Genomic DNA, 17,953 nt, shown 5'->3' with positions numbered 1-17,953 from the left:
AGCCCCCATCTTGCTCCAATACGTGGCGCAGACTTTGGTGAGGGAAGTAACAATACGGTGTGGCCTGGTAACTTTAAGCTTCGACCCCGAATAAATACCATTTTATAAAAGTCAATAGATTTCTGGTATTTTGCATCAGCACCCATTTGGCTGACTAATACAGTTTTCTAGCCCAACCCACACCTAAAATGCTTCCTCCTTTTAAAATCTGCCCCCTCCCTGGTCCCTGCAGTCTGAGTCAGTAGCTCCTTCCTCAATGCCATCAGGGCAAGTAACGAGAGTCTACTCAGCCCTTCGGTCACCCTGCCTAGGATTATCATGATGTTTACAATTGTGTCACCATAGACAATACGTTCCTGAAGGGCACTGACCACGAATTCACCTCTGGGTGAGGCAGATACCCAAGCTCTTCTACTTAAGGCAAAGTGGCGTTCTCTTGGGGTAAAGCATCTTTTACAGTCACCACATTTCTGACTTTTTAAAAAAATAACAATGCTTCTTAAGAGGGAATTGGATGAACGAGATGTCCATCAACAGTCACCCTGTGGTGACCACAAGGTGAGGTCTAGAGTGAAGAAATGGTCAAGAACCACTGCTTGATAGCCATGCTGCTTGAAAGAACAGCCCCATGTTGCCTTTCGCCACCTCGACCCATTGCAAATGAGATTTGATCCCAATGAAGCCACCAGAATTCCTTTCTCAAAGGTGCTCTCCCATGAGCAAATGCCCAACACACTTGTGCCTTCTATTCTTTGTGTCTTGTTCAGCTCCCAGATGCTTTCATCCCTTACACTCTCTCCCTTTACCTCTCTGACTGTCCCATCTAAATCTTCTCCATGGGGTCTGTATTAGTCAGCCAAAGGGGTGCTGATGCAAAATACCAGAAATTCCTCATATTTTTTGAATGTAATATCTTAAAAAAAAAAGAATTAAAAATAAATAAATAAATAAATGAAATTTAAAAATACCAGAAATTGGTTGGTTTTTATTAAGTTTTATTTATTTGGGGTAGGAGCGTAGAGATTCCAGGCCATAAAGTGTAAGTTACTTCCCTCACCAAAGTCTATTTGGAGCAAGATGGCTGCTGACATCTGAGAGGGTTTAGGTTTCCCGGGTTCCTACATTCCTGGGGCTTGCTTTACTCTGGTTTCAAGGTTCCTTCCTTTTTGGTGCTGGCTTCTCTTTCCTCTGGGTGCTGACTTCCCGGGTCTTCAGCATCAAACTCTAACATCAGGAATCTCCCACTCTGTTCTTCACCATGCTTTTTATCTGTGAGTTCCCCACCCACCAAGCAGTGGGGACGCAACGCCCTAATCATAACTCAGTCATGCCCAGGTACAAATCAGATTACAAGCATAATCCAATATTTCTGTTTGGAATTCATCAATTATATCAAACTGCTACAGGGTCATCTTCCTGGGCCCAACCCATGTTGGTGATGCTCTTGCTTCATCTGTGTCCACTGTTCCTGGCCAACTCACAGGTTGTCCCCTACATATGCATGGCCCAAACCATGGTCTCCATTCTAGATCTTTCTGAGCTCCAGACCTGGATTTCAGACTACCTAACTAGGCATTTTCACCCAGATGCCCCCAAGAAACCTCCATTTCCCCCATAATGTTTTTATTGTGAGACAAATAATTGCACTATTGGTTCGAATTCTTCAACCCTCCCTGTACCCATGTCTTTGTTGTGCTTCCCTGCAGGTGGTGTGTGCTCCACCACCCCTTTATTTGGGGCTTGGTAATGAAACTTGTTTTAGCCGATGATATCAGTGGAAGCAACAGTATGTCATAGTCAAGTCTCTGGCCTTGTTATAAGAAGACCTTCCCCCAGGTATCTACTACCTGCTGAGTCTAGGTCCCAGAATGAAAACACATAATCAGAGCTGCCCTGGTCAACCTTTAGACCTAAAGCAAGAAACAGAGCAGGCCCCACCCCTGCAATCAGATCAGAGCCACCAGCCCAGGTGACCCCCAGAATTTTAAGAAAAAAGAATTGTGGTTTTAAGCTACTGAATGGTGGGGTAGTTTGTTACACAGCATTATTGCAGCAATAGCTAACCAATACAATCTTACATGGAGATGAATGCATAAAGCATAGATATACCAATTAAAGTAAGTTATGCAGGGAAAACCCATATGACCACCACCAAAATCAGGAAATAAAATATTGCTCAGCACCCCAGAAGTTCTCATGTACCCCCTCTGGATCATCACCTCCTCCTTCACTCTTAGAAGTAATCATAGTTTTGACTTTTTGATAATCTCAAACTTTTCTTCATAGTTTATCATCCATATATGCATCCCTCAATTAGATAGTTTATTTTTTATTATTTTTGATCTTAATATAAATGGACTCCTTTTTAAAAAATCTCTCTTCCTCCCCCAATTTTTTGTGCTCGCTGTCTGCTCTTTGTGTCTGTCCGTTGTCTCCTCATCTTTTTTAGGAAGCACTGGAAACCAAATCTGGGACCTGCCATGTGGGAGGGAGGCACCCAATGACTTGAGCCACCTCTGTTCCTGCTTGTTGTGTCTCTAATTGTGTTTTCTTGTTGTGTATCTTTGTTGGGTCATCTCGTTGCATCAGCTCGCTGTCTTGCTCGTCTTCTTTAGGAGGCACCAGGAATTGAACCTGGGACCTCCCATGTGGTAGGTGGGTGTCCAACTGCTTGAGCCACATCTGCTTCCCTGAATGGAATCTAATACTTTCTACTTTTTGTTTAGTGGGGTTTTTTTTGTTTTTGTGTTTTCAAAGATGCTGGGGGTTGAACCTGGGACCTCACACATCGGAAGCAGGTACTCAAACCACTGAGCTGCACCCACTTCCCTATATTTTTTGTATATGTACTGTTTAATTTGCTCAATATTGTGTTTGTGAGAACCATCCAAGTTGTTACAAGTAGCTAGAGTTTGTTCATTTCCATTGCTCTATAATATTCATTATATGAACAAACCACAATTTATTTATTTATTCTACTCTTAATAGGACACTTGGGATGTTTCCACTTTTTAAATTTCAAATAATACCATGTGAACATTCCTATATGTCAGTAGCTAGCAGATATTTTTCTTAGAGGGCCAGATGGTAAACATTTTAGGCTTTGCGGCCTCATCTGGTCTCAGTTGCATATTCTTTTTAATTTTTAAAATAAATGTAAACTATGTAAAAATGTGAAGACCATTTTAAAAATGGAAAAACTGCCCTTTGCTCGCAGGCTGTGACAGCAGGCTGGGGGCCAGATGTGCCTGCGAGCTGTAGTTTGCTGACCTCTGCTAACCATGCATCCTGGTGCACACGCCAAACTGTTTCTCCAGAGGTGGAATGGCTGGGTCAAAGGGGTCACAGGTCTTGAGGGTTACTAGATAATGCCCAATCCTAAACCCATTTCCCCACCTTAAATTCAGCACGTGGAAAAGTGAAATTTCACTTTCTCAAGGAAACAAGTCTGTGGGCATCTTCTTCATGGGAAAAGGGATCTGTCTGTCAGTCCCAATGGGACCTGAGCCCCCTGCCACAGCAACCTCTCCTCCTCTTCCCTTCCAGATCCTAGCAAATGGCTGTGTCAAGCTGGTTGTCCATCAGAGGGAGCAGGGGAGGATGGTACTGGAAAGGTACCACACAGGGCACTGGGACTAGGATGGGGAGTTTGGATTTTATTCTATCTGCAAGAGAAAACCAGTGGAGGGGGTTAAGCAGGGCAGTGACAAGTCCAAGTTCAGTTTTAAAAGGATTGCCCTTTTTGCTAAGTGTGGGTTCCAGAGGGACAAGAACAGAGGTAGGGAGAGCAGGTAGATGGCTACCGTTGGAGTCAGATGAGAGTGAGAGGCTTGGCCCACGCCTCTGGAGCCTGTGTCGGCCGCCTTTTCCAGTGTCGTCTACTTCTCTCCTTCCAGCACCCACAGCTTCAGGCACCCTGTCCTTGAGCCAGCCTCCGAGCCAGCCTCTGAGCCATGCCTGCTCTCACCTTCTTCTCTACTCTCGCTCTCATCTAGTGAACCCCTTTTCATCTACAGAACCCAGTTCAAGTATCCTGTCCACTGTGAATATGCCCTTGACTGCCCTGTGCCCCCCACTGCATCCCCAGCAGACAATTAGGTGGCCCACTTTATGACTGAATGATAAAATGGGCTGCATGCCCTGACCTGTTTCCTCACTGAAATGGAAATACCTCCAAGGTCTTCTCTGTAATTCTGCCTTCCACAGGCCGCTGAGTGGGCATGAACGTTCGCACGTGGACCTGAATCCGTTATCTGGCAACCCTCGCTGGAGGTAGACAGGGTAGATGCAGCCTGTGTGCTGATCAGGAAACTAAGGGTCACACTCCTGGAGCCACAGCCTGGGTGGCTGGGAAAACCCCAGGTCAGCTAAGTGACGGAGCCAGGTGTGGGGGGATGGAGTGGCTTCAGGAATAGCGGCACCCGCGCCGTCCCTCAGGGAGGGAAGCGCCCAAGTTTGGAACCTCCCTAAGACAGCGGCTGGGAGCACGCCTTCCTGTACTCAAAAAAGAATAAGCCTCTCTTATCTCTCCTCTTCCAACGTGCCCACTCCCATTTGCTCTCGAGTTCTCGGCTCTGCTCTCACCTGCCTCTTCTCCTGGAGACACGTCAACTCATAAGAAAAAAAGGGCAAGTCACCCAGTGAGATCTCGATTGGAATTCTGGGGAAAGAAAATGAGGGGATAGAGGGAGGTGAAGAGGAAGAGGGAAGTGAGTGGAACTAGGGGAAAAGAGGAAATGAGGTCTTCCCGTGTATCTTCAAATTCAGGAAAGATATGGCCAGAAGCCCGCAACATTCCGGGCACTTACGGTTTCCTGTTTTCCTACAGGTATAAATAGCTGTGAGCTGAACTCTCAGGAGCAGGTGGTGCTGGCTGGTGCCCTCAACCACCCTCCTCTTCCTCTCTCAGGCCCCAACGGCAGCACTTTCCAGCCCATGTAAGTTTTGGGCAGAGGTTCTTTGCAACATGAATATTACTCCCTTCTCTTCCACTTCCCTCCCCTCCCTTCCCCATCTCTCTTTTTTCTCTTCTCCTTCTCCCCCTCTTCCTTCATATATCCACAGGCCAGTTTCTATGAAGTCCACTGACTAGCAGTGATACCTTATATTCTGCTATAATGCACTGTTTCCTAAAATGTCACAGCAGGTCGACAAGTTGATTTTATTATTTATTTTATTTTATTGGGTACAAGTTGATTTTAGATGGTATAATAATAAACTTCTATTTTAATGAGATTTGGGGGAAAAAATATGAGTACTCCAAACCCCATTTCACAGATATTATTGCTTAAGATGAAGGAGATGGTAAGGTGAGGCTTGAGACCACTTAGAGAAGATCACTGAGTATGTAAGAGTAGAGATGGAGGAGCAGGTGCGGTCAAAATGGTGCAAGTGGTATGCAGAACTGCCCCTGTCTAGGAGTCACAGAGACTGACTCTTATTACCCTTCTTCCACTCTCAAGAGGAAAGAAAGCATTGGAAGGGAGTAAGGTACCCTGTTTCAAATTTAGCACGGTCATTAACCAGCTATGCAACCATGGGCTATTAGGATTCTCCAGAGAAACAGAACCAGCAGAATATATATATATGTAAATATTCAGAGATTTATTGCAGGAATTGGCTCACACAGCTGTGGAGCTTGGCGAGTATGAATTCCATAGGGCAGGCTGCAAATTGGAAATTCCAATGAAGGTGAGGGTGAATTACCCAGGAGAAGCTTGCTGGCTGCAACAGAAGCAGGAATTTTTCTTTCTGGCTTCTGACATCCTCAGTTCTGGCTCTAAGACCTCCAACTGATGAGAAGCTTTCCCTCATTGGTAAGGACAATCTCCTTTGTTGAATGTAGATGCAATCAACTGACTGTAAATGCAAATCCATCTACAAGTACCCTCATACTAGCCATCAGGTCACAGCTTGCTTAACCAAACAACTGTTCACCATAAGTTAGCCAAGTTGACTGCATGGAATTAAACAGCACAGCTATCAGGCCCCTTCTCTCACCTCCCACCCCCTTGACTTAGTTTAATTTGTTTGGGGAAAAAACAAAACAAAACACCACAGACTATTTACAGATGAAATAGTATGATGTTCAGAATTTGTTTCAAAGGAAATAAATAAAACAAGAGTAGCCATGAGTTGATAATTATACTGTTCTATTTTTTGTATGTTTGAATTGTTCATTGAAAAAAAAGAAATTGTGATAGTTTTTGTGTGTTTTTTTTGTATTTTTTATTTATTTTTAATTTTTTTGTCATTTTTTTTTAAATGATACATTCAAAAAACATGAGGTTCCCATATACCCCCCACCCCCCTCACCCCACTCCTCCCACGTCAACAGCCTCTTTCATCATCGTGAGACATTCATTGCATTTGGTGAATACATTTTGGAGCCCTGCTGCACCACATGGGTAATGGTCTACATTGTAGTTTACACTCTCCCCCAGTCCACCCAGTGGGCCATGGCAGGACACACAGTGTCTGGCATCTGTCCCTGCAGCACCACCCAGGACAACCGCAAGTTCTGAAAATGCCGCCACATCACATCTCTTTTTAAGGGTATTCTGCAGACTCCTAAGGCAGTGCCACTGGCCAAAGTGAAAGGGCTTTGGTGGGCATGGCTTTGGAGTCCTGTCCTCCATTTCAGCTCATTTTATTTACTGGGTTTTGTGTAAGGTTTTACTTGGGGGGGGGGGGGGAGAACTCTACTGCTTAAAAAATAGAGAAAAAATGAGTACTGGGCTAGGAGGTTGCCAAGATCGTTCTAGTTCTACAGCTCTGAGGGCCCAAATTGCTGCAACTCAAGCTCTAGATTCAGTGATGGGGTGAAGGGTCTAAGGCAGCCGGGCGTTCGTTTGCAGGGGTGCTGTGTCGGATTCAAAGGCCCTCCCTCCACGGCTTCCTCACTGATTCAACAACAAAGGCGCAGACCAACAGACATGGCCTGGAGGCAGAAACCGTCCAAACCACCACCTCGACCTCAGTGAGTTAACACCCAAGTGGATAACGAGATCCGAGAACACCTTTGCCTTTTGGATGATTGCGTGGTTGGATATTTTGGTCCTCTTGTTTCTTCTGGAAGCCAAAGAGCCCCATGTCCTGAAGCGAGATCCCCTGGCACTGGGAAAACCTCGTTATAGGCTACATCACTGGGAGGTTTGTGAAAACTACCCGGCACCAACATCTATACCAAGCCTTTTCAACTTCCTTGGAAGAACTGCTTATTTTCATAAAGAAAATAACAAAATTCTATTACTTCATATAAACACAACCCCAACGGAAAGGCTCATCAGACATAAGAATTGTTTGCTTAGTTGCAGCAAGCTAGGTCAGCTTGTGTCCTTGTTTTACTCTCAATCAGCTTTAATGATTGTACCAAATAGACCAGTAAAAAAGACTGTTAGTCTAATTAAATAAATAACTTTATTTATGATACTTCAGGTTTTATAAGTGCCAACAATATAGTAACCCAAAGTCTTAAAATTCTAGCTGAGGCATAGCCATCAATCAAGGCCCTTTCAAAAACCAAAGATGATTTAGTGTCAGGAGGGAGAAGTTTTGTTCTCCCAACAGAGGTTTAGTATATGAATTTACTTCCCTGATCCTTTAAGGTTCACATTGTAATATTAAAAAAATGAATTAAAAAAAAAATAAAACCTTTTTGAAGACAAAAAAAAAAGAAAAAGAAAAAAAAGGTTCACATTGAGAAAACTTAACTTTCTTTTAAGGGCATCCCCAATCAACCAGTTGATCAATCAACCCGTATTTAGAAAAATAAATGCCATAATTAAAAAAAATACATATATATATATATATCAACTACTGTTGTAGAATTTGAGAGAGGCTCAATATTTGTGTATAGAAAGGCCAGGACTCAGGAATGATTTTGAGAAGGAAAAATGGTTTATTGACGGCCGGCCGGACTCGGGAGCTTTCTGTTTCAAACCCGAGCCCCCGAACAAGAATTTTGAGTTCCTTTTTATGCAGAGAGGAAAGGCCAAATGGTCCTTTTGTTTCAGTTCTCAATAGGCTTGAATTAGCACATATCTTTCACATCCTAGGTAAGCTTTTAGCATGGACTTCATACATTCTAGATAAGCTTTTAGCACATTTGGTTTGCATTTTCCCTGAATATTTAAAGTTTATAGAGTTTGCATTGATAAACTGTTTACTGGGACTGGAGTTGTTGCCATGGCTACCAAGGGCAGGGCTGCAGCCTCTCACCATCCCACACCCACAAGTCAGGACAGACAGCTTAGGTTAAGGTTATCTCCTATCTCCGAAGAGACAAAGAGCCTCCCACCCATAGCCCACATCAATACCCAGAATGTAATAAAACTTCAACATGACCTTGGCGTTCTCTGTATTGCATTGTCTACCATCAGCCTGTATATCAAGTTCATCTGAACAACAGCAACTACACACTAGGATGTAGTTAAGAACTACATGCTAATATCCTTTTATTCCCTGTGGCAGTTGGAAACCTAAACTCTACCTAATAAGTTCCAGTGGGGAAGAGCAGCCTTCTTTCTTGGTGAGAAGTGTAGATGATGGAAGTCTTCAAATTATTTGTGGTAGTGATGTGGGCTATGGGTGGCAGGCTCTTTGTCTCTTCAGAAATAACCTAAACTGTGACTTGTGGGTGTGAGATGATGAAAGGTTGCAGTCCTGCCCTTGGTGAGCAAGAGACAGTTTAACAATGCAAGGTCTATAAACTTTAAGTATTCAAGGGAAATGCAAAGCAAATATGCTAAAAGCTTATCGAATGCCTGAGGTCCATGCTAAAAGCTTACTAAGATGTGGAAATATATGCTAATTCAAGCCTATTGAGAACTGAAACAAAAGGACCATTTGGCCTTTCCTCTCTGTATAAAAGGGACTAAAAAATCTTGTTCAGGGCTCGGGATTCAAACAGAAAGTTCCCTAGTCCAGCCGGCCGTCAATAAACCATTTTTCCTTCTCAAAATCATTCCTGAGTCCTGGCCTCTCTATACTCAAGTAATTGAACCTCTCTCAAATTCTACAACAGTAGTTCACTTAGACAAGACAGATAATGAATTCACAGAAACTGAGGATATGGCTAAACTCAAAAAGAATTCTGGTGGCTGATTTAAAATTTGGGCATTCTCCAGGGATGGTAATGGAAGATAGATGCAGATGGAAACACCCTGTCAAACATGCACCTTCCACAGTGAAACCATTCTCTGGATGTCTGGAAAAGCTTAGCAAGTTTGGAATAAACAGGTTTTCATAGAACACAGACTTCCTAGTACATCAGGCAGTAGTTCTCAAACTTTTATCCCTAAATTGTGACATGTTTATAAATGGAATTATCTGGATGGTGACCCCTCCATGTCTTTGTGCATGTGGCTTATTGAATAGATTTCTTTGAAAACTGAACAGTCTCCTCATTCAGTATCAGTGTTAATCCCAACTTAATGAGGAATAGTTTGGGGGCATTGACAGACATTATATATTAGTTTCTTTTGACATGGTGGAACTGATAGCTAGTTTTCTTTAAGTAGTATATAATAATCCAATGGAAGGAATAAAAAATAAAATGACGACTGCCTCTTTTAATAAAAAATCAATCATTCTTGATGGTTTTACAGCCATACAGTTAGCCCCAGTGTGTTCACATTACAGACCTCAGTCATACTATGGTTGACCTGCCAGCATCTCAAAGAAACTGTGAAAAATACAATGTTCCTTGAGTTGTGGACATGGAGTAGAAATCTATAGCACTGATTATCAGGAACTGATTTAGGGTTTCTTGTCATTTCTTATCTTGAGTGGAAAATAAAAGGACAAGAGCTGATCCAGTGGCTGCAAGAAAAACAGCCTTTGGATACAGAGAAACCAGGTTTTCTGAAGAGTCCAGTTGTAAGACCTGGCTTTTTATCAGGCTTCAACACTGTCTCTGAAGCACATAATCTCTGTGTCTGATTGGTTTACTTACCTCCTAGGGAGAAAAAAGCAACTGAAACCTGAAAAAAACAAACAAAGAAACCAGGAGCAGATAGGCTCAAGTGGTTGAGTGCCAGCCTCTGACAGGGCAGGTCCCAGGTTCAGTTCATGGTGACTCCTGAGAAAACAAAAACAAACAACAAGGGAACCAGGATGTGGCCCAAGCAGCTGGGTGCCTACCTCCCACATGCAAGGTCCTGGGTTTGGTTCCCTGTGCCTCCTAAAGAGTACAAACAAACAACGAGAAGATAGAAAGCAAAAACGAAGAGCAAGACAATGAGCAGACAACGAGCAAAAAACAAGCAAATACAATGGGCAAAAGCAAGGACTAAACAGATGAAGGAGCTATCTCAGTGGGGGAGGGAGCAAAACAAAACAAAAAACAAACCAAAAAACCAACTCAGGGAAGCCGATGTGGCTCAGTGGTTGAGGGCCAGCTTCCCACATACAACGTCCTGGGTTCAATCCCTGGCCCCTGGTACCTAAAAAAAAGAACAAACAAAACAGGGAGAAATGTATTAGAAAAGATAGCACAGAAAATCTGTGGCTTCAGCTCAACCTGACCATGTCACAGATTCCATCACTAGGAGTCTTGGATCAATCTTGCTGGTCAATCTAATTATCAGGACACTCAACTTCTGCCTCTTTTTTCCTTATTCCAGATCAGGGCATGAAGGCTGTGGCTGTCAAGAGTCCCTGGAAATGCCCCATCAACAGAAGGTACACACTAGCAGTAGGACGATACAGAGACCAGTAACACTGCCCAGGATGAGCCAGTCTCGCAGCTTCCTAAGGCTGATCTGCTCAATCAGGCTGTTCACAGCAGGAAATCGATTGGCCAAAGTGTTCATTTTGCTCTGAATTGACTTGAACATTCCTGCCTGTGAAGTCACATTTTCTTTTGTTGCCATAGCAATGCTTACTGTCTCGAGCAGATAAAGTGAGTGTTGAAGGAGGCCATAGTCTTTCAAAAACAGTCCAGTTTTTCTATTGTTGACTCCAGACCCACTTTTATGAGACTCCATGTTCTTTCGTACTGATCCCGTGAGAGCCTCCCTTTCCGTATTGCCATGAAGCTTGCTTTGGTTTTATGGAATTCATGTGTATAATCCTGCAATGTTTCTATGTCGTCGTAGTGTATGCGTCAGTGCTGCATTCAAGGAGGGGCACCTGCACTGTTGCCATTTTGTCATTTATTCCTCTAAACCTTGCCAAAAGCTGTTCAATCTCAACCGCCACTGTTTCAAATATTCTGTTTTAGCTTGGTCCATTTAAAAGGGGCGTTGTATCTGAACTATACCTGTCGTGTCTTCCATCTGGGGCACTGCTGTGGCTGTATCTTGTACATAGTTTACTGCAGGAAATTGTTTCAGGTCATGTCGGTTCTCCAGCTGTTGAGCCTGTTGCCGGAGATCTTTGCAGCAGTTGCTGGTTCCTGCCACCATTTTTGTACCTGTATTATTTTTGAAAATAAAAAATTAAACATCAGACAGTGTTTTATCTTGACCAACTAGATTAAAACAAGGAATATGTTTTTCTCTTTCCAAGTTATTTTGGATATTTTAAGTCTTTAACATTTGCGTGTGAATTTTAGAATTGTCAGTGTCTACCAAAAAAAGCTGAGATTTTGATTGGAGTTGCATTAAATCTATAAATTAATTTGGGGAGAATTGAAATTTTAATTATTTTGAGTCTTTTGACCACTGAACATCTAATATCTCAATATTTATTTAGGTTGTTAATTTTTCTCAACAATGCTTTGTGGTTTTCAGTATACAGTTCTTATAAAACTTTCGTTGATTTATCATTAAATATTTCACATTTTTATGCTACTGTAAAATGTATTTTTAAATTTCAATTGTTCATTCCTTGTATACAGAAATATAATTGATTTTTGCATATTGATTTTATATCCTGCAATTTTGCTAAATTCACTTATTAGATCTAATAGTGTTTTGGAGATTCCATAGGATTGTCTGTGTTCATCTGTAAATAAAAACAATTTTATCTCTTTTATTCCAATCTGGATGCCTGTATTTCTTTTTCTTTCTTAGTGATATCGGGCAGAAACGCCACACATTCTTGAACATACAGAAAATTAAAATAACTGCTTTGATATTCTCATATGCTAATTCTGTATTTCTAAGTTAGTTTTGATGGGTTGATTTTACTCCTCATTTAGGTCGTGTTTTCCTGCTTTTTTTGTATTCCTAGTACTTTTTAACTAGACACCAGGCATTGTGAATTTTGCCTTGTGGAACGTAGGATATCTGTATCATCTGTATGTATGTAGGTATGTATACAAATTCTTAAAATCAAACTTCTGTCTGGGACATTTTTCAGTTGCTTGGAAATAGTTTGTTCCTTTTGGGTCTTACTATTAAGCTTTGTTAGGTGGTACCAGAGCAGCATTAAATCTAGGGTTAATTTTTCCCCAATGTTGACGCAGGTCCTCTCTGAGTACTCCACCCAATGCCCAGTACATTATGAGGTTTTCTACTCTGCCTGGTAGAAACAGAAGCTATTCTTGGCCCTGTTGGAGTCTCAGTGCCTCACGGCCTGTGATGGTCAATACCCGGGTGAAGATTCTAGAAGGCCCCTCTGCAGGTCTGGAGTTCTCCTTGGGCAGCCCTCTCCTCTCCAGTCTTCTGTCCTGTGGCCTCCCCAGATGTCCAGCTCCATCTCCTCAATGGGAAGACCTTCAGACTCCTCTTGTCCCCCCACCCCACCCCCTGAGTGGAGACCTGGAAACTTTCTCTGGACTGTAAAGCGCCTCGAGTCACTGTCCTTTGTTCCCTAATGTTCAATGTCTTGGAAACTGTTGTTTCATACATTACGCCTGACATCTTTAAAAATTTAATTTTTTAAGTCAGTCATAGGTACACAGAAATATCATGCGAAAAATATAGAATTCCCAAATACTGTCCCCACCCCACCACAGTTTTCCCTATTCTTAACATTTTGCATTAGTGCGGTACATTTGTTAAAAATGATAAACCGATTATCACTACAATCACATTATTAAAGTCCATAACTTGCACTAGAGTTCACTCTTTGCTTTTGCCTGGCTTTTAGTTACTTCAGTTATTGTTTTTTAGTCGTTTAGTTGTTTCAGCCTGAGGGTAAATCCAGCCCGTTACTACTCCATCTTGGCTGCAAGTAGAAATACCCCAACCAGCACCCTTCCCTTAACATATAGACATCAATGTTGACACTTTTGTATCCCTGTTTTACTTTTGAAATTAAACAAAAATGCCTTTGATTTGACTCGAACCACAGAAAAACAATGAATTAGAAGCTATCCAAGACATTGTAAATGAAGAGTCCTAGATTGAGTTCATCTGCGTATTAGAAAAATAGTTTAAATTGTATTTGAATTTGTAGCAAAATTCAGCACATTAGATAAAACAAAACACAGATAAAGTCTGTGATCAAGAGACATTACAAGAATTATATTCCCAGCAGTATATCCTAGTAAATGATCCCCCCAAAGGGATGAGGTTCTTTTTTTAAAGAACATTTCTTTTTCTCAGACAATATCATGTAAGAGAAGATAAAGAGAAAGGCACAAATTGTGTTGAGTAACAATATGCGGTTTGTCAAAAGTGGAACACTGTTAAAAAAAAAAAGTATTGGCATTGTGTGAGTGGATATTTCTAATAATCATGTGGTGTTCTCTAAAACTGTAGGCTTGGATTAGACAGTTTGCCAAAAAACTGTTGAGTAAATAAAAGTGAAGCTGCTGGTTTTGCCATTTATCTTTGGGATCACCCCAACTCCCTCAGCCCCTTCTCTGCACTTGCTGTAAGTGACTGAGGGACCTCTACAGCCAGTCTTCTCCACTGTCCTAGGATTTAAGCTACATCTTAATGTTTGCATTCAAAAATGGAAAATCTTTTCTCTCTTTTTTTCCCCTCTTCTACTTTTAGAGCATTTTAGGCCTTCAGAGTGTTCTATTACATAGTGTCTTAATTTGCCTGAACTGCCATCATAAATACCACACAGTGAGTTGGCTTAAACAACAAGCTTTTATGGGTTCACAGTCTCAGAGGCCAGAAGTCCAAGATGAAAATATTGGTGAGGGAGACAGATGTGGCACAAGCAGTTGGGCACCTGCCTACCACATGGGAGGTCCCTAGTTCCATTCCTGGTGGCTCCTAAAGAAGACAAGCAAGAGAGGGAGCTGATGTGATGAGATGATACGATGAGGAGACACAGCAAGGAAACACAATGAGAGACACAACAAGCAGAAGAGGCTCAAGCCATTGAGTGCCTCCCTCCCACATGGGAGGTTCTGGGTTCAGTTCCCCGTACATCCTAAAAAGAAGACAAGCAACAACTAGCAGGCAGGAAGTGCAAACTGTGACGGGGGGGGGGGGGGGGTGCTGTGGAAGAGGGGAAATAAAAATAAATCTTAAAAATATATATATATTGGGCAGGCTTGCTTTCTCCCTGGAAACTGGTATTCTGGTGCTGGCTGCTAGCGATTCTTGGGCTTCCTTGGCTTTCCTGTAGCATGGTGATTCCTCTTCTTTCTGGTTTTCTGATGATTTCTGGTTTCTTCTATTTATAAGGCCTCAAGGCTGGGGAAATTCAGGCTGACGCAGAAAGCAACAAAGCACTCATTTTAAAAATTGTCTTAAATAGTCATGAATAAAGTATAAGGCTTTGCTATAGATTAACCTGGTATTAAGGGGGGAGAAAATATTCCTCCCCTCCACCCCTTTTTCTTCCTTTCATAAAACTGACACCTAGTAAGGCATCCTTTTTCCAGGCCATAGAGCTAAACGTAGACAGTTACCGCCCCCTAGCGGACACATAGCACGAGGCTCATCTCTAAATTCAGAGATTACCTCGCCTCGGTACCAGGGGCGAGTGCAGAGAGGCCCTCCACCCGGGAAACCCGGCGCCGCCAGAAAGGAGGCCGCCCCCTCGCCCGACACGCACCGCACGTTCGTGGGGAACCTGGTGCGAACCCACTCTTAGACGACCTGCTTCGGGGTGGGGGTTTCGTACGTAGCAGAGCAGCTCCCTCGCTAGATCTATTCAAAGGATCTACTCAAAGGCTGACTTTGAATACAAACGAGGGTTTGTAAATAAACAATATAACTATAAAAATGAAAGAACCACAATAAATAAATTCAGAGATTAAACCACGTTTACCTAAGCCCTGAATGAATTTGCTTTTTTATAACTAGAGAAACCTTAGAAACCATCTGTTTCAACTCCTTCATTTTGCAGATGGAGAAACAAAAGTCACACTGGGGGACTCAAACCTTTTTGTTCCAAGTCCAGAACCCACCCTCTTACATCATACTGCAGCTTTATTAGGGAAATGCAAATCACTCTAGAACAAGATTCCATTATACACCTATAAGAAAGGCTAAAATTAAAAAATATGACTATTATCAAGTGCTGATGAAGATGTGGCACAACTGGAACTTTGATGCACCACAGGTGGCCACATAAAATGGTGCAACTACTTTGGGAAACTGTTCAGCAGTATCTTACTACGTTAAACAGACATTGGCTACCTGACCCAGGAATTCCATTCCCAGATACTTACCTAAGGTAAATAAAAACATATAACCACAAAAATATTTGTATATGAATGTCAATAGCAACTTTATTTATAATCCTCACACTAAAAACAACCCAAACAATGAAAAAATTGTCATATTTATACAGTATAATACAACTCAGCAATAAAAAGAAACTAAATACCAATACCCCAAACTGGATGGATCTCAAAAACATAATGCTGAGTGAAAGAAGCCAGACACAAAAAAGCACATTCTGCAAGATTCCATTTATATCAGAGGTTCTTAACCATTTTTTGTTCCACAGACTTCTTTGCCAGTCAGGTGAAAAACATGGACCCCTTCTCAGAATGTCATGGCAGATAGTTTTATGACACTCAACATTAGAGGCCAGAGAAAATAAAGATAGTAAGTTGACTTTTTTCAATTCATGCTCACGGACCCCCTGATATTGTTCCACGGACCCCTTGAGGGCCTGTGGACCCCTGGCCAGACCGTGTCCCTGGGGTATGGTGACTCATCAGACTTACTCCATGGGAGGTGTTGCTGGCTCCAGCACTCCGTCCTCTATTGATTTATTTTTTTCGCTTAGGTACCTGGGACGGGGGATTGAACCCTGGACCTTGAATGTGGGAAGCCGGAGCTCAACCACCAAGCCACAGCAGCTCCCCTGAGTTGGTTTTCTCATTGTTTGTTTGTTTTTTTGTTCTCAGGAGGCACTGGGACTGAACTTGGGAGCTCCCATGTAGGAAGCAGGTACCCAACCGCTGGAGTCACATCTCCCCAAAATACTTTTTTTTTTTTTTTTTTGAGGTACCCAGGAGAGGGTTTGAGCCTAGAACCTCCTAAGTGGATAGCTGACACTCAATCACTGAGCCACATTGGTTCCCTGAGTTGATTTTATCATGTTTTGCTTGTTTGTTTTTGTTTTTTCAGGAGGCACTAGGAACCAAACCAGGACCTCCTGTGTTGTAGGCAGACTCTCAACTGCTTGAGCCACTTCTGCTCCCTCTATTAATTTTCACACAGAAAGACTCTGGAACCTTCTTAGGAAACATAATAGAAGCCCAGGAGTCACAGTCTGTAGTTAGAATCTGCCTCCATCACTTACTAGCTTCATAATATGAGCAACTTATTTAACCTTTCTGAACATTCTACCCTCTCAAGGGCTCATCCACAAAAAAGGTATAATACTTTCTTTTAAAGAGCTGTTGAGAGGGTAAAAATGTTCATAGCAGCATTATTCATCATAGCAAAATCTGAAAACAACCCAAATCCCAAATGTTCAACAGTAGAATGAATAAAATGTGAAGCAATCATATGATGGACAATTAAACAGCAGCAATAAGAATAAAGGAACTATAAAATAAATAAAGGAACTATAGCCACATGTAACAGAATGGATAAACCTCACAAACATAATGTTGAGTGCAAGATGCAAGACACGACCAGAGTAGTCTGTATGATATATTTATGGATATATATGGCCAACTCTAATGTTTAGAGACACATGCTTGAGTGCTGAAACTATAAAAGCAATAAAATGATTATCATCAATTTTTTAAGGTACTTTGGAGGAAGAGGTGGTTGGGAGGGTGAAGGAGAGGCTTCTGGGAGGCTGGCGATGGTTTTTCAAGGGGTTTTGCGCACTTCCCTATGTATGTTACTTTTTACAATAACAACGGTTAAAAAGGAAGAATTAGAAAAAGAAAACCTCAATGGGTCTCAGTTGGAGGAAACCGAGAGAATCCAGGACCTGCTCGGGGTCCTCCCACCACCCGAAGCACGAGCCCCCTACCCGGGAGCCCGGCCTCCGCCGTCACGAGGTCGGCCAGCAAAGCCACCCCCGAAAAGCGACTGCCCCAGGCCCCACGTGCAGGGCGACGAGGCACGAACCCGTGGGGTTCAACCTGCCTGGGGCGTGCCCAATCAAGGGCCTCGGGTCGCCTGCGCCTGCGCGCAAGTGTCGGCGGGCGATCGGGCTGCGCACGCACTTTCTGCTGGGAAGGGGTTTGGTCCCTTACTGCGTGCTCCTGTGCTTTGGCTGGGGGCTTGGCGGGAAGCGGTACCGGCGGGCGTCCTTCTGGGCTCCGGCCTTCCTTCTAGGCTAGGGGCTTGGCGCAACTCCAGGGAAACAGTCTTCCTGACTGGCTTGACCTACCCCAACCCTGCCTCATAACCTTTGCCTCCATGTTGGACTGTTGTGCAGTAAAGAAGCTGGGCTGCAGGGATTTGGGGGTGCAACCACACCACTGCATGGGAAATGGGGTTTCCCCTCACCCCAAGGAAGTGGCAAAGTCAGTCATTCTGGAAAAGTATGATTCTGGTCAGAAAATGGAAATGCCTTCCTGTCTCTGGCTCTTTTGCTTTGGGGCCCGTTTGCATACCTGGGTATTTCTTTTCTAGTATACGTTTAGACCCTGATCATGCAATAGCAGGACAAGGTGATG

General features: G+C 42.8%; 1 pseudogene; it reads right to left on the bottom strand.

Moving 5' to 3' along the window:
* Positions 1 to 10,560: 10,560 nt before the first annotated feature.
* Positions 10,561 to 11,408, bottom strand: LOC101425572 (Golgi SNAP receptor complex member 1 pseudogene; annotated as a pseudogene).
* Between the last annotated feature and the right edge of the window lie 6,545 nt (positions 11,409 to 17,953).

The sequence above is a fragment of the Dasypus novemcinctus genome, chromosome 10, assembly GCF_030445035.2.
Source record: "Dasypus novemcinctus isolate mDasNov1 chromosome 10, mDasNov1.1.hap2, whole genome shotgun sequence".
NCBI classification, from domain to species: domain Eukaryota; kingdom Metazoa; phylum Chordata; class Mammalia; order Cingulata; family Dasypodidae; genus Dasypus; species Dasypus novemcinctus.
This window is presented reverse-complemented; position numbering and strand designations above follow the sequence as displayed.